The sequence below is a fragment of the Marmota marmota genome, unplaced genomic scaffold, assembly GCF_001458135.2.
Source record: "Marmota marmota marmota unplaced genomic scaffold, marMar, whole genome shotgun sequence".
NCBI classification, from domain to species: Eukaryota; Metazoa; Chordata; class Mammalia; order Rodentia; family Sciuridae; genus Marmota; species Marmota marmota.
Window position 1 is genome coordinate 4,721,047 of NW_026000021.1, and position 15,431 is coordinate 4,736,477.

At 33.8% G+C, this 15,431-nt stretch overlaps 1 protein-coding gene across 1 annotated transcript in view; it reads right to left on the bottom strand.

The window, feature by feature from the left end:
* Dpp10 (dipeptidyl peptidase like 10) overlaps positions 1-15,431 on the bottom strand; it is a 1,278,687-nt gene that overhangs the window by 802,582 nt on the left and 460,674 nt on the right. The window lies entirely within an intron of this gene.

Genomic DNA, 15,431 nt, shown 5'->3' on the forward strand with positions numbered 1-15,431 from the left:
CCCCGTTATTTTGCTGCAGCTGGACTGTGGCAGCCACACATCCTTTTAGATTGTTTCTGAGATTTCTGCCTTAAGTCTGAATTGGACCTTTCGCCAAACTGTGCTTACCCCTATGATACCACTAACAAGGCTCTCCAAGCCACTAAGCTGTACAGACAACCCACTGGTCCCTACTAAGAAAGAGCAGGGGAGCAGGGAAGTGGCAGAATTTCACAGCAGGTGGCCTAAAGCACAGGCTGCCATGGGGAGCCCGCCATGACATGGCCTGAGACACAATGACCTGTCACCCAGGGCAACCTGACCTCAACACAGTGGGGATACTCACTGCATAAGCACACTCCACACAGCTCCAGCTTCAGACACCCCACTGAGGGTTTGCAATTCAACAACTTCAATCTCCCCTTTCCCAAATAGGGAAGAAAATGAAAGTAAGAAAAACCTGCATGGGATTCAGGGCTAACCAACAGCATTAGTACCTTTCCAAATCAAAATTTGCATAAATTTGGACCCTCAGAATTGGTACTTCTTTCAAACCCTAATTTGCTTAAGTTTGGACCAATAGCAGTGACCTGAGTGCTATATAAACCCCTAGACCTGCTAACAGGTCCTCTCTTGCACACAAGAATTCTGTTTCTTTCTTCAATAAATCCCACTCTTAGACTCGCTCATTATAGTCTGTGGGTTTTATTCTTTAAATTCATGAGACAAGAACCCTAAAAGAAGAAGAAATTGACATTGAGATGCTGGGCTGGGCTGTGAAGTCCTGGCCTACCATTCAGAGCTGCAACACTTGTTGGCTACAGAGACCTGCAGTCTGTGCAGACCACACTTGCAAGCAGAAGCAGTGAAGCAAGTTTAATCTCAAACCTCTGGTTTCACCACCTCATTACTATGGTGCAATTCATTTGTCAGTCGCCCCAGAATGCTGCTTGCTTTAGGCATCAGCAATTTACTAATCTCTGTAACCAGGAAACCAGTACTGTCCTTAGTATGCACTAGACACTCTGGAGAGTTTGTTAAAGTGTTCACCTCAACTGCTGAGGGAAGATTTTTGGTTTTCCAATTAGGCCTAGACTGGCCTGTGAATGCTTTTAGTGGTCCACTGGAAGAAGTCTTTCCCAAAAGGGTGCCTTTGTCCTTGTAATGGGGTCTAAACCCACCCCCCTACACATACACACACACACACACACACACACAGCAAAAGGGCTCTGCGGGAGATTGTTTCTAGGTTCTCATTCAGTTCATTCCCTGAACTGAAAAAAAAAAAAAAAAAACAATAGATTGTTACCTCTCCAAGCTCACCCATTCAGAGTTGGTTTGAACCCTTGAGTGTTAGATGCTATTAGAAGAGATTTCTCCAAGCTATTGTGAAACTTTTTGGTTCCCTTACATAATTAAACCCCACACATGAAGCGCAGGATGAGCAATTCCCACACAGCTGGTGAGAAGAAAACAGATCTGACCTTTAAAGACTTAACACATGCAAAAAAGGTCATCCCACAAACAGCCAGATCAAAAAGTGAACTGTTTTATCGCCTTCTGAAGGAGGGAATGAAATCTTATTCCCTTTTCTCTTCCACAGCCACGAGATTCAAAGCATGGTCTTGGACATCAGCTGAATCAGCATCACATGGAGCTTGCTAAAAACATGGGCTTTGATGTCTTCACCACATACCTGCTGAATTGGGGCCTGTTTTGAACAGGTGATCTGTATGTACACTAAAGTATGACAAGTAGTGCTCTTTGGAATCTTACATTTACCATTAATTTCACTCTGACAGAGGCTGTTGGATTTTGCTTTTTGCCGTGTTTTGTGTTGTTGCCCTAGTGGTGGGAAGCATATGGTCCTATGGATACCTCATCTTTCAACCCCTGGCCTGGTGTCTCTTCTACCAGACGAGTCTTCTTTCCTTTCCTGAAACACACTGTGCTTTTGTGCTTTCTAATATTTGTAGGTTGTATCTCAGATTAGTCATTGTTCGGTAATATTTCCAGCCTTTATGCTCTCCTGAGGTTTTGTTTTCTCTACTACTTCACGCTTTCCTTTCTTTCTTTAATTCATTGTTTTTTTAAAGTAAGGGCCCTTTTGCAAAACAACTGTGGGTCTCAACTGAGTAGTAAGAAAGGGATTTCTGCTGACTCAGCTCTATTATGAACTTTTTTTTAGAGAAATCACATGGCAGTTCCAGCTGAAGGTCTGAGGAAGTCTGCAGGGCTTGCATTTATGCATCTGTGTGTGAGTGTGTGTGTGTGTGTGTGTGTGTGTGTGTTGGTGGGGGCACAGGGGTAGTGAATGAGCATGGCAGAGATTTATATTTATTTTCAATAAGTTAGTTAAAAATCAAGTAGTGTTTTTAGATATGACAACAAAAGTACACGTGACAACAGAAAAACAGACTGGATTGAATCTAAGCTTTAAAAAAATTATGCTGCAAATTATACAATATGAAAATGTGCCGCAGTCCGGCTGCAGCAAAATAACCAGGAGGTGACGAGGAACTTGTGTAGATTGATACAGCAGGAGTGGGAGCCGTTTATTGTAGGACAGGAGTGGTATGTATACATTACACACAGCTTATCTTAATTAACATAAACTAGATACAGCAGTCAACCAATAAGGAATCTCCACACTTAATGGCTCGCTGGTGTTACTTCACAAACCACTCCCTCTGGCAAAATGCCAGGCGCCATCCCGACTTGTTTACAGACCCTAACAAAAATGGAGAAGCTGTGCACAGTGGGACATGCCTATAATCCCAATGGCTCAGGAGGCTAAGGCAGGAGAACTGCAATATCAAGGCCAGCCTTAACAATTTAATGAGGACCTAAGCAAATTAGCAAGGCCGTGTCTTAAAATTAAAAATTTTAAATAGGTCTAAGGATATGGCTGAGTTTTTAAGTGACCCTGAGTTTAATCACTGGTACCCCTCCCCACCCAAAAGAAAAGAAAATGGAGGGGGAAAAAAACTAAAGAATGGGAGAAAACATAAGTCAAAATACTGATGAGAAACTTGTATTGAATATAAAAAGAACTCTAACAAATTAACGATTAAAAAAAACTAATTTAAAGATTTGAAGAACACTTTCTTAAAACAAGAAAGTGTGTACAAATGGTGAATTACTTCATGAATTTATATTAAATATCACTGATCATTAGGTAAATGCAAATCAAATTCACCTGTCTATTAAATGGCTATGATTAAAAAATTATAAATAAATAAATAAATAAAAAGAAAATAACAATGTTTAGCAAAGTGATGGAAAAAGTGGAACCACCACATATTGCTGGTGGGATTGCAAAATGGTACAGCCACTTGGGAAAACAGTTGGTAGTCCCCCAAAACTTTAAACACAAAGTTATTGTATGACATTAGACATAAGAGTCAAAAACAAACTGAATGCCCAACAATCAATGAATATGTAAATAAAATGTGGTGTGTCACCAAAAAGGAATATTGTTCAGCAATTTTTAAAAACAAAATGCAGATACAATGATATAATATAAGTTAACCTTGAAAAGCATTATGCTAAAAGAAAGAAGCCAGTAACAAAAGACTACCTATTATATTGGCCCACTTATATAAGTAAGTCAAATCTACAGAGAGAGAGATTAGTAGCTGCTTAACCTGAGAGGGAAGTAACTGCTCCCGAGTATGGGGTTTCTTTTTCAGGTGCTGAAAATGTTTTAGAATGAGATAATGGCTAACATTGTACTCTCCCATGAGCATATTAAAAACCACTGAATTTTACACTGCAAAGTAAAAGGATTAGCTTTAGGGTGTGCAGATTATACATTAATAAAGCTGTTTTTTAAAAAATCAAAGAGTAAATGAAATAACATGTAGCATATACACTCCTTTGATATATTTCTAGCATTTTGCAAACTGACATCGTAATAGAGGTACTAAACCTCCAAAAGTTCTAGTGTAAGTGGCTCATAAGAAAAAAATCAACAGAAGTTTAAAGAAGGAAAAGATCACTGCATTCTATGTATGTGTCCCTTTGGCCATGCACACACTCATTCATATGTGCGTATGCTTGATGCACTCATTGAAAGTCTACCAGATGTGAGGCATTGGGGTAGGCTTCTGGGATATAGCCCTGGGAGACAGACAGTATCCTGGAAACAACATGACCCAGTCTCAAGGTAAACTCAAACTAATAACAAATGATTCAATAAAGCCAGATGACTAAAATTATAGAAAATAAAGTAGAAGTTGTCAAACTCATTGTGTTCATTTAACCCCCTACTAGAATTTTGATAAAATTATGTATTCCCCCACATAATTTTAGGTTGACATCTCAACATATTCATTATGAATTTAAATTAATAATATCTTATGCATAGTGGCTAGAAACTATTACAAAAAATGTAATAACATTAATGAATATAATTGATATAATATTTCATGATCCGATTTGATAAAAGATTTTAGCTCTGTATTTTAATTGAATTAAACACATGATATCTGAAATTCATTATGTAGTTGCTGTAAAAATATAGTAGTCCTCCAAAACATTTCACCTACATTTCAAAGAATCACTAAACTATGTTACCTCAACTGTATGACTTCCAGCACCCCCAAATAGGCAAAAATACTTCCTCTCCAACAATGAGTTTCATTCCTAATCAAAATATATATAAAGTCAGGAAAGTACAGAAAAACCTATAAATTGTAGTACCTAAATTAGATATTAAAATGCATATTTCTTATTTCAATATTTTAATTTCTCCTTTGTTTTATGTCCTGGTGGATTTTATATCTCCAAGAGAATTTTTAAACTTCAGAGTAGCATTAAATTTGGTGAAGAAATTTATTTATTTGTTTGCTTTTGTATTTCGTGTTTTCAGTAAATTGGAAGAAAAAATATTATGAACAACAGTGCATTGTCAAGCCAACCAGTTATAATTAAAAATATGTAGGGTCTGGGGTTGTGGCTCAGTGGTAGAGCACTTGCCTAGCACATGTGAGGACCTGGGTTCGATCCTCGGCACCACATAAAAATAAATAAAACAAAGGTATTTAAATAATAATAATAATGATAATGATAATAATAATAATAATAATAATAAATATGTATAAAAATTTGGAAATAAGATACTTTAAAATGCTTGGTATAGATGTTCTGATAAGAAATCTTTATCTGTCATCATGATTACCTGCATCACTATTGGTTAATGGTAGTAACTCCATGGGTACCCAAACCACAGTCTGAGTACCACCATGCTAGAGTAGACTTGGGAGCTTATGCACTCTGTGGAATATCTTTAAAGGATACATATGAAAAACCACCACAGTTAATAAGTGAGGAGAGAATAAAAAGTATGGCTGATTTTCAATTCTTTTTTTTTTTTTTAAAGAGAGAGAGAGAGAGAATCAATATTTATTTTTCAGTTTTCAGCGGACACAACATCTTTGTTTGTATGTGGTGCTGAGGATCGAACCTGGGCTGCACGCATGCCAGGCGACACGCTACCGCTTGAGCCACATCCCCAGCCCAAGATTTTCAATTCTTATAATCGTGATAGCTTACATAGAGATGGAGAAATTATGACCAAAGCAGGTTCTGTCAGACATATTAGCCTCTGCACATGTCAGCCTTATTAATTCTACTTTAGTTTTCAGTCCGTTATTCATTATATCTGGTCAGCACTCCTGATTGGGGTTGAAGTATGGAAGAAAATAAAATATGCTTTTCCATTCAGATCAGACTATGCTCAGGAGAATATGGTAGACTGTTGCCAAGATAAATACTACTAATATTTTCCATCACTCTATAAAAAAGTCATTGAGAGATGGAGTCTATTCCTACAAATCCTGGTATGTGGACTAACTTATGACTTTATGCCCAATGAATTATTACAATGCTAACATTATGTGACTTCTGTGATTAGACCAGAGGAAGCACTGTAGCTTCCCCTTAGGTATCTTTGGACATGGGGAGAAATTATCTTTCACAGAGAAAACTCCTATCCTGATATTCCTAGGCTATAAGGAAGCTCAAGTTTATGAAAAGGCCATGAGGAGAAAGGAATACCCAACTAGGACCCACCTCAGCCAAGACACTGAAAATATGGTAGAAGTCTCTTCAGATACCTCCAGATCAAATACCACCTGGTTGTAACTGTAGCAAGAAATCAAATGAGAATGCCACCTATGCCAGTCAACTACCAGAATCCTAACAGACACTGTAAGGGCTATTTAGGGACAGTGAATTTGGAAGTGATTCATCAGAAGCAATGTGAACCTGAATTATTTATTTCTACAAGATTTGGCTATATTATCTTGTTGAGAGGAAAGTCTACTAAGTTGAATTTAACATAACTAGAGGTGGCATTATGGTAGTTACTTGTGCGAGATGGAGAGACCTGAAGCCAGGGTACTGAGATGCCAGGCTTACTCCTTTATAATAACTTCAAAATATATATGTGTATATATATATATATATATATATATATATATATATANNTATATATATATATATATATATATATATATATATATATATATATATATAAATGATGCAAGAAAACTTTAATATATATATATATATATATACACATTTCAATTGATTTCACTTTTTGTCACCCATAAGAAACTACTGTTATGTTTTTAACATTTATATGTAGTGATATTGCCATGAATGTAACATAGGGTTTTCTAGAGCATAGACAATAATTATTATTATTCATAGCAGGAGTTGCACTAGGTCTACTTTGCTCCAACTCTTGGTAAGGTAGTTGCCATTTTCCACTCTAGGATATGTATGGTAAATGAGGAATCAGGAAAATATGACTCTGGGTAGTTGTAGAGAGGGAGAAAAGCTGACCTGCCTCCTCTCTTCAGAGATGGAAAGAAACTGTTCACTCCTTAGTATAACCAAATAAAAATTTGAGTAGCTCATTATTTCTAACTCTTTGGAATGTTAATGCACATCTCCAGGAGGATGATAAGATAAATATATCCAAATTGGCAGGTAGGGGTATCCCTCCAGATGTCCTATCACTATTTATTCAATCATAATTTAACTTCTAAAGCTTACCTTTTAATTCTTGGTCCAAGTTTTAATACAATATTCTCAGAAAGCCCTAACTATGCAAAAACATGAAACTATTACCTCTACAACCCTAACTATGCAGAAACATAAAACTATTACTCCTGCAAAAATGAAAATGAAATCAGATGACCTAATGAAAGTCATCACATGTCTCACTGAAGCTGCTCCCAGTCCCCTAAGACATTCCTTGTTTATATATTCTTTCTACCATCTCCTCTCCAGAGAACATCAAGTTTAATTCATGTGAGCATTAATTTCACTGTTGCTTACCTAATTAAAACAATTCAATCCTCCCTCTCTAGTAGCCGACTTACCATGTCCCAGAAAGCTGGTGTGATCTAACCCCTCAATTCTGTGGCCATTAAAATTACTTCCATGTAAGTCTTTTGCTAAGATGGCTTTTTCCTTTGATCTGGCATGGCTGTCATTTGAACCCCAGATCCCTGTCACTACTCCTGAGAGTCTTTTCCTGAGCATCCTCTCTAAATGTGCTGCCTGCATTCTCGTAATGGGCTTCATGAAGCCTTGCAACGATGGCTCAATGATTCAATTTGCTACCTATTTATTGTTCATCTAGCACATGTGATCCAGGAGGAAAAAGATCCCCTTTGCCATTTGTTATTTTCTTTTCTTAGTGCTTAGCACTGAGCTAAAGAATAGATGAGTAAGTGAGTTTGTTGGGGATATGTTCACACAATCATTTGAAAACAGATGGCACATCTTCTTTGAAGGTTAGAATTTGCTACCTTGACAATAAAAAGACATTCAAAAATACAAATTGAAAAAATAAATAATTAGCATAAAAATTTAAAAATAAAATCAAAGGTGAAGATTTTTTTTTTATAAATAGTAGGTAAAAAGTAGTCTATTTCAAACTTTCATTTAACTTATAGTCTGCACCAACAATACAGTAGTTACTTGAAGGAAGAGAGAACTTACTAAGTATATTCCTTTACTCATGAGAAGTTCCTAACTACTGAATGAAGCATATATACAAAAATTAAATTGCTTATCTATACATATGAGTGTTAAAGAATAGGAAGAACCAATACACTTCTTCAATCTTTTACTTTCTACATGGGGGAACAGGAGGTCAAAGGAAAAAACTTCAGATTATTTTAGGAAAAAGACAAGATCAAATTAAAGTTCAATAAACTTATTAAAATTTAAGTCTTATCTTCCAAATAGTATTGAATCCGTTTTTAGCACAAGCCAATATATTTTAAAAGATGGATATTTAGTATTTCTTTTTAAAGACTGTTGCTCCAGAATTTTCAATGGGCAAATCTTTGGGAATGTTCCAAGTTCCAAGGATTATATATAATTAGCTTTTCTATAGCATCCCCTCTCCCACACTGCACAGTTCTAGGCTCAAAATAAGTGTCTAATGCCTTGGGGTTGCCCAGTTTTAAAAAATCAGAATGTAGTAAAAGCTCTATAAGATTGAAAATGAGAAAAATGTGTTTTAAATTTGGGCATGTCTCTGAAACATTAGGTGACCTTGAGCAAATAGCCTCACCATTCAGATTTATCAGATGTAAAATGAGAAGGCTAACTAAATTATTTCTAAGGTCTCTTGGAGATTTAAAATTCTACAAATAGGTAAGAGCATTTTAAAAGGCATGGGATTCTATGAGCATTTTTAAAGAAATGATCAATTTTCAAGGAAAGAAAAATGTGCCTCTTTGGAATCTCAGTAATTGACAAAAGGATAAAGAATGCTGAGGTGCAAAGCAGATGTTCTCTGCTAAGAATAACAACAAAATATTAATTCCAGAATAAAGGGCAGACAGTTTACTCAGAGGCTTTGGTAAATCTGAAGAGATGCTGTAAGCAAAACAGAGCTTTGCACTATCTAAAATAGGCAACAAATGAAAATATATTGAAACTACTTTCTGCCAAGATAAATAACACAATTCCTGCCTACACCGAACAGTGAGATTTTACTAGATGTAGGAAAGATAGCAGGACAACCTGGCAAAATAAATCTCCATTTTCATGTAAATAAACTATAGTTAATTAATACATATTACATCCTATAAAGTGAGCCTTCAGTACTTTCTTAGATAATGTTCACCTGCTGGTTGTTATCGATTGATGGTTATCTAATAAATTGTGCCATGTTGAATTCTTAATTCTAATTATAATGGATAATTCACTTGGCTGAGTAACAGTCACATTATCCAACTGTATTTTTAGTTCTGGCCAGTTTTGCTTTAATTTAGTGTTCCTGAGAATGCTAAGGACATCCTTTACTTTCATTTTTTAATTATATGCTCTTATTTAAATAAATTTACCTTGCCATTTACTTTGTAAGAATAATCTCTATCTATTTTCATTGAGACCTACTAGTATACCCTGAGGGATTCACTGATAGTCCTCAATATGAGGATTTATTTCTTTAATTAATTCTGGAAAGTTCCCAGCCATTGTACAATCTCTTCTTTCTAGTCTATCATCTTGGAACTTTGATTTTCTTTCTTGTGCTTTGCTCCATGTCTCTTAATCTCTGCTTTGTGTTTTATTGTTTATTTTTGTGTTGTTAGATTAGAAGAATCTATCTTTAATTTTACAACAGTAACTATATTTTAATCTGTGTTTAATTTGTTATCAAATTTTTTATCAGGCTCCATTTACTATGATTTTAATGTTTTTAACTGAGTCTTTTAAAATCCGGAAGTTCTATTTGGTTGGCTTCCAAAACTGGCTATTGATAAAATCTTGTTGCTTCCTCTAGATTCAAGTTATGCTTTAGATACAGTGGGCATAGTTACTAGGGTTCATGGAGCCATTAAGAGCCCACAAAAATGCTTTATTTTAAAACCAGTGTATATATTTATGGAGAAAAGTAAAAGTGCCTAGGATCCAGCAAAATCATAGTATGGCAGCTCTGGCTTCCTCAAATAGTCATCTAATTCTTGAACTACATATATTTCATACTCAGTGTATGCAGTCTCTCAGTCTGCAGTTCACATTCCGAGATTCTTTGTGTCTGCTGACTCTTAGGTGTTACCTGGTGTGTATACACATATGCATAAATGTATGTCCTTTAGAACTTGCTCTGTGAAGACATTGAGACCTAACTGAAAGCATTTCTAACAGAAGCCTTGTGTTTGCTTCTCTCAGCTGACAAGGGACACAGTCAGCTCTAAACAGAAAGGATGACTTGAATTGTTGATTTTTTCCCAAAATACAACCATTCTGTGAACTCTAGCCCCAATGCCATGACTGATGACATTTAGGTACAATTTTTCAAAAAGAACCTTTTCTTTTTTTTCTTTTCGGCTTAACTGAGGATCTAGACTAAGAAAAATACTTATGTGTACACACTTCCTTTGAATAGCAGAAATTTTTCTAGGATTCCATTGAGAAAGTTGAGGTTTAGGAAATCTGCCTTTTATGCAATCTGTGGCGTGAGTTCTCATACTATTTGGCTTTCGGCTTTGTATACCTGATTTGTAAGCTACTAGAGATTCACAGATGCCTCAAGGTCAAAATGGACTCTCTGTTTTGGTACAATTTGAGAATGTCTTCATTTCACTGCCAGTTAAAGAATTATCTACACATTTTACCTGGAATTTTAGATGATCTATACCATCAGGTGTCTTTCATATAGAAAACCCACCACCAGGAATGCAGTAGGCATTGTTAATTAATTATTCATGTAAGTGATTTAAAAATGTAGGTCTGAGAGATTAATTGTCTAATTTCCCATAGCCGATATGTACCTGAATCCACATTCACATCAAAATCTGCTTAAATACAACATATGTTAACAAGAAAAAGCAAGCTATATAATTAGACTTTGAAAATTTTAAAATCTATACTTGTAAATTTAAGTGGAATAGACAAATTCCTAAAAATATATAACATATTGAAAGAGACAAAGGACAGAATAGCAAACTATTAATAACCATTAAATGCCTTATTTAAAAATATTTGCTTGACAAAAAACTCTAGCTAAGATAGCAGCGTGAGAGAAATATTCCAAACATTTATGGAAAAAGTTGTACCATGCTTATTGATACTTCTAGAAACTTTTTTAAAAAATACAAAATTTCAAGTTGCCAGTAATATGAATTCCATACTAAATTACAACATGCATCATTTAATAAAACTCATTTAAAAATATGGGTGAAAAATTATGAGTAAAATATATTTAACTATTTCCAACAACATGTGAAAAGAATAACTCATCAGGATCAATATATATTTATTTTAGAAATGAAATGTTGATCAAGCAAGATAATTCACCACATTGAGTAAAGAATAAAATTGCATGATCATTTCAATAGCTGTAGAACAAGTATTTGTTAAAACTCAATATTCATTGCAGATTTTAAAAATATAGAAAGGAATTTAATGCCAAGTTTGGTGGCGCATGGCTGTAATCCTAGAGGCTCAGGAGGCTGAGGCAAGTGGATCACAAGTTCCAAGCCAGCCTCAGCAATAGTGAATCACTAGGCAACTCAGTGAGACCTTGTCTCTAAATAAAATATTAAAAAGGGCTAGGGATGTAACTCAGTGGTTATGTGATGCTGAGTTCAATCCCCGGTTCCCACTCGAAAGAAAGAAAGAAAGAAAGAAAGAAAGAAAGAAAGAAAGAAAGAAAGGAAGGAAGGAAGAAAGAAAGAAGAGAGGAAGGAATTTACTGATATCTTTGTTTACAAAATGATAAAAGCTTAATAGAAAACACCATAATTGATGATAAAATATTAAACATCACAAAATGGAGGGAAGGAGTAAAAGAGGTTTTATAAGATTGAAAGTTATCTAACCCATTGAAATTAAAATATTAAAAATCTAAAGTAAATTCTGATAAGGTAAAATATATATTTTGTGAGCCATAAAATAATCACTATAAAAGTAACTGAAAAATAGTTGAAGCATTAAAAGGCTTAAAATGTTACTCTAGAAAAATATTTATTGAATGAAAACAAAAAAGAATAGGAGGGGTAGAACAACAAACATACACAAGACATACAGAAAGCAAAAAGAAAAAGAACAGATAATATTCTTGTCAATATTAACAAGAAATATAAGCATATTCAATAACCCAATCTAAATTGAGATTTTATTGGAGTTGATAAAATCATAACAATATAATTTTATGCTTTATAGGGCTGACATATTTTTGGTTTAATGATACAAATAGATTGAATAAAATATGGAAAAAGTTGTATCTTACAAATAGCAACCATGAGAGAGCTGTTATAATGATTTGAGATAAAAAAATTATTGTAAAACAAAAAAAGTCTTAGTAGGTTTGTAGAGGTAGGCTACAATGACACAAGCATCAATCCACCAGAAATCTATAACAGTTATGAGCTTATATTTGTCTATAAAAAAATTCAGAAAAAATGAGTCAAAGGTTTCTCCAAGTAGAAGACAAAAATGGACAATTCAATAATAGTGGTTGGTAACATAGGAACTTCTTTTGTAATAATGAATAGAAATATTACGCAGATCAGCAAGAAAGTAGAAGACCTGAACAACACTATGAACTATTTAGAATTAGAAATATGTACAAAACACTCTACCCATGCACGAAAAACTCACTGTGATCTCTAATGCACATGGATACTTCTTGGGAGTATCCTTTTTCATTAAAAAAAAAAAGAAAAGAAAAAGAAAAAAAAAACCTCAAAAGGAAATCTAAAAGAATTAAAATCATGTCTGTTTTCCAACCATAATGAAACTAAGTTAGAAGTCAGTATTAAGGCATTTTTAAATGTTCACAAATATGTGGAAATTAAAAAATAATAACAACACATGTTTCTAGTTAAACAAGCACTCAGAGAAAGAAAAATAGAAAATGTTATAAGATAAATGGAAATAAAGAAACAACATGCCAAATTTAAAGTATATAGTTAAAGCAGTGCTCAGGGAGAAACTGATAGCCAGAAACTCTGTATTTAAAAAAAAAAATTGAAGATATTTAATAAATACTCTAATTTTCCAGAAAGGTGGGGGAGAAGATCTCATGAAAATCAAAGAGAGATCAGCAAAGGAAAGGGATAGGAGTAGGAAGGAGGGAGTGAGTGCTGAGACGTGATAATGGTCAAATTACACTGTTATATTGTATGCATGTACAAATATGTCATAACAAATCCCATCATTATATACAACTATAACACACTCATAAAAATATGAAAAGAGAAGAAAAAACATTTTCCAAGATAAGACACTGGGAATAGAGAAACAAATAGACCTAAAATAATTCTAATGAAGGAAATAGTAAAAATTAGAGCATAAATTAAAATGAAACAGAAAATAAAAATTAAAAAAAAAGTCAATGAAACTAGAATTTTTTTAAAATATGAATAAAACAAGAAAGATCATCTAGACTGAACAAGAAAAAGAACTGCAAATTTTTAAAATCACTTTTGACCTTACAGAAAGAAGTTTTAAAAATGAATGTAAGGGAAGACTATGAGTAACTCTCTGCTAAATGTATTAGAAGTGGAAAAGAAATTTTGAGAACATACAAACTACCAGGAGTGACGTTAGACAAATTTAAATATCTGAATAGATGATAATAAGGAAATTAATTAGAAATTTTAAAATTTCACATAAGTAAAATTCTAAGCCCAGATGACTTCTCCAATGAATTCAATAATAATTTTGAAGAAATAACATCTATCGTTCATAAACCATTCCAAAATTTAGAAGAGGAATACTTCTAAAATTTTTCTATGAGATTTTAATATCATGCAAGATAAAGATCTTTAGAAAACTACAGATAAATACCCTTATAAATATGGACAGAAAGGAAACCTAAGGATTTACTAGCACACCAAATCTAGCAATACATAAGGAGGATTATACACCATGACCAAGTGTAATATTACCCCCAGGTGCAAGATTGGTTTAACAGACAAAAATAAGTTAATGCAGTACACTATATTTAAGAAATATTTTTTAAAAACCCTCATGAATATCTTGATATGCATATTAAAAAGCACTTCAAATCCCCCATTTTTATGCTAAGTAGATATAGAAAAGAATGTAAACTAATAAGACATATGAAAAATTTAAGTCAACACCATACTAAAATTGGGTCAGTATTGAGGCCTTCCTGATAAGAAACAGTTAAAAAAAATCCTATTTTACTACTTCTATTCAAAACTGTACTGAAGCATCAACCAGTACAATTAAGCAAGAATTAGAAATTAAGCAAGAAAACTAAAACAAAAAAAAAATTCAGATACAAAACAAAAGAAGTGAACCATCAGATAACATGATCTATACATAGAAAATTCTACAAACACAGTAAAAAACGATCAGAACTATTAAATTGTTAACAGTGTTACAGGATATAAGTTTGATTCACATGAGATCTCCATAGAGGAAAGCTGGAGAAAAATCCCTGCATCTTGTTAGAGAACATATAAATAACTATGAACAGAATGCTGATAGAAACACGGATATATTTGGGCTGGGGATGTGGCTCAAGTGGTAACGCGCTTGCTTGGCATGTGCGCGGCGCTGGGTTCGATCCTCAGCACCACATAAAAATGAAATAAAGATGTTGTGTCCACCGAAAACTAAAAAATAAATATCAAAAAATTCTCTCTCTCTCTCAAAAATAAAAAATAAATATAATAAAAAAAGAAACATGGATATTAAAGACCATTCTGGTGAGTTTTGAAGTAGAAATCAGGAACATGTTATTTGAAAACTAGAGAAAAGTTTATTTTTGTTATAAATTGGTAAAGAACTTAGCTAAATCATGTTTGTGTTCTAGTGTTTTGTGGAAGGCTTATAATCAATGAAATTGGGTATTTATCTGAGGAGATTTCTAACCAAAATTCAGAAGACTGTCTTAGTTACTCCTGAATAATTATAGTAAAATTCGAGAAGAGAATGATTTATTAGGCAAAAAGAAATAAAAATTTGAATATTTTGAAAATTAGCCTATCCATATTGAAATAATTGAGAAAATGAGTACTGAAGAAATCAGTAAAGGAATGATTGGAAAACCACTCTGTGAAAAGTGTATGAATTTTCTAAGCAGAGTATAGCCAGCATGAATGAAGGCTATCAGACTTCTTAGATTTCTCAGGAGGGGATTATAGAAATATTTGTTTGCAAATATGCACTGTTATTTGTTTGCAAATAGTACATATCTTTTTACTATTATTAAACAATAATCCACAAGCAATTGAGAAGTCATCAGGGCCACTGACCTGGTTTCAGTAAGGCAGGTGACTTAAACCCAGAACCTTGGTAGTAGTACCACAGGGGTAAAACCTTAGGATTAGGACCTTCAGGGAAGGATTACCCAGCAGATCTGATCCTAAAGCCAAGAGTTTCTGTTTCTAGGCATTTGATATTATATATATATATATATATATATATATATATATAAT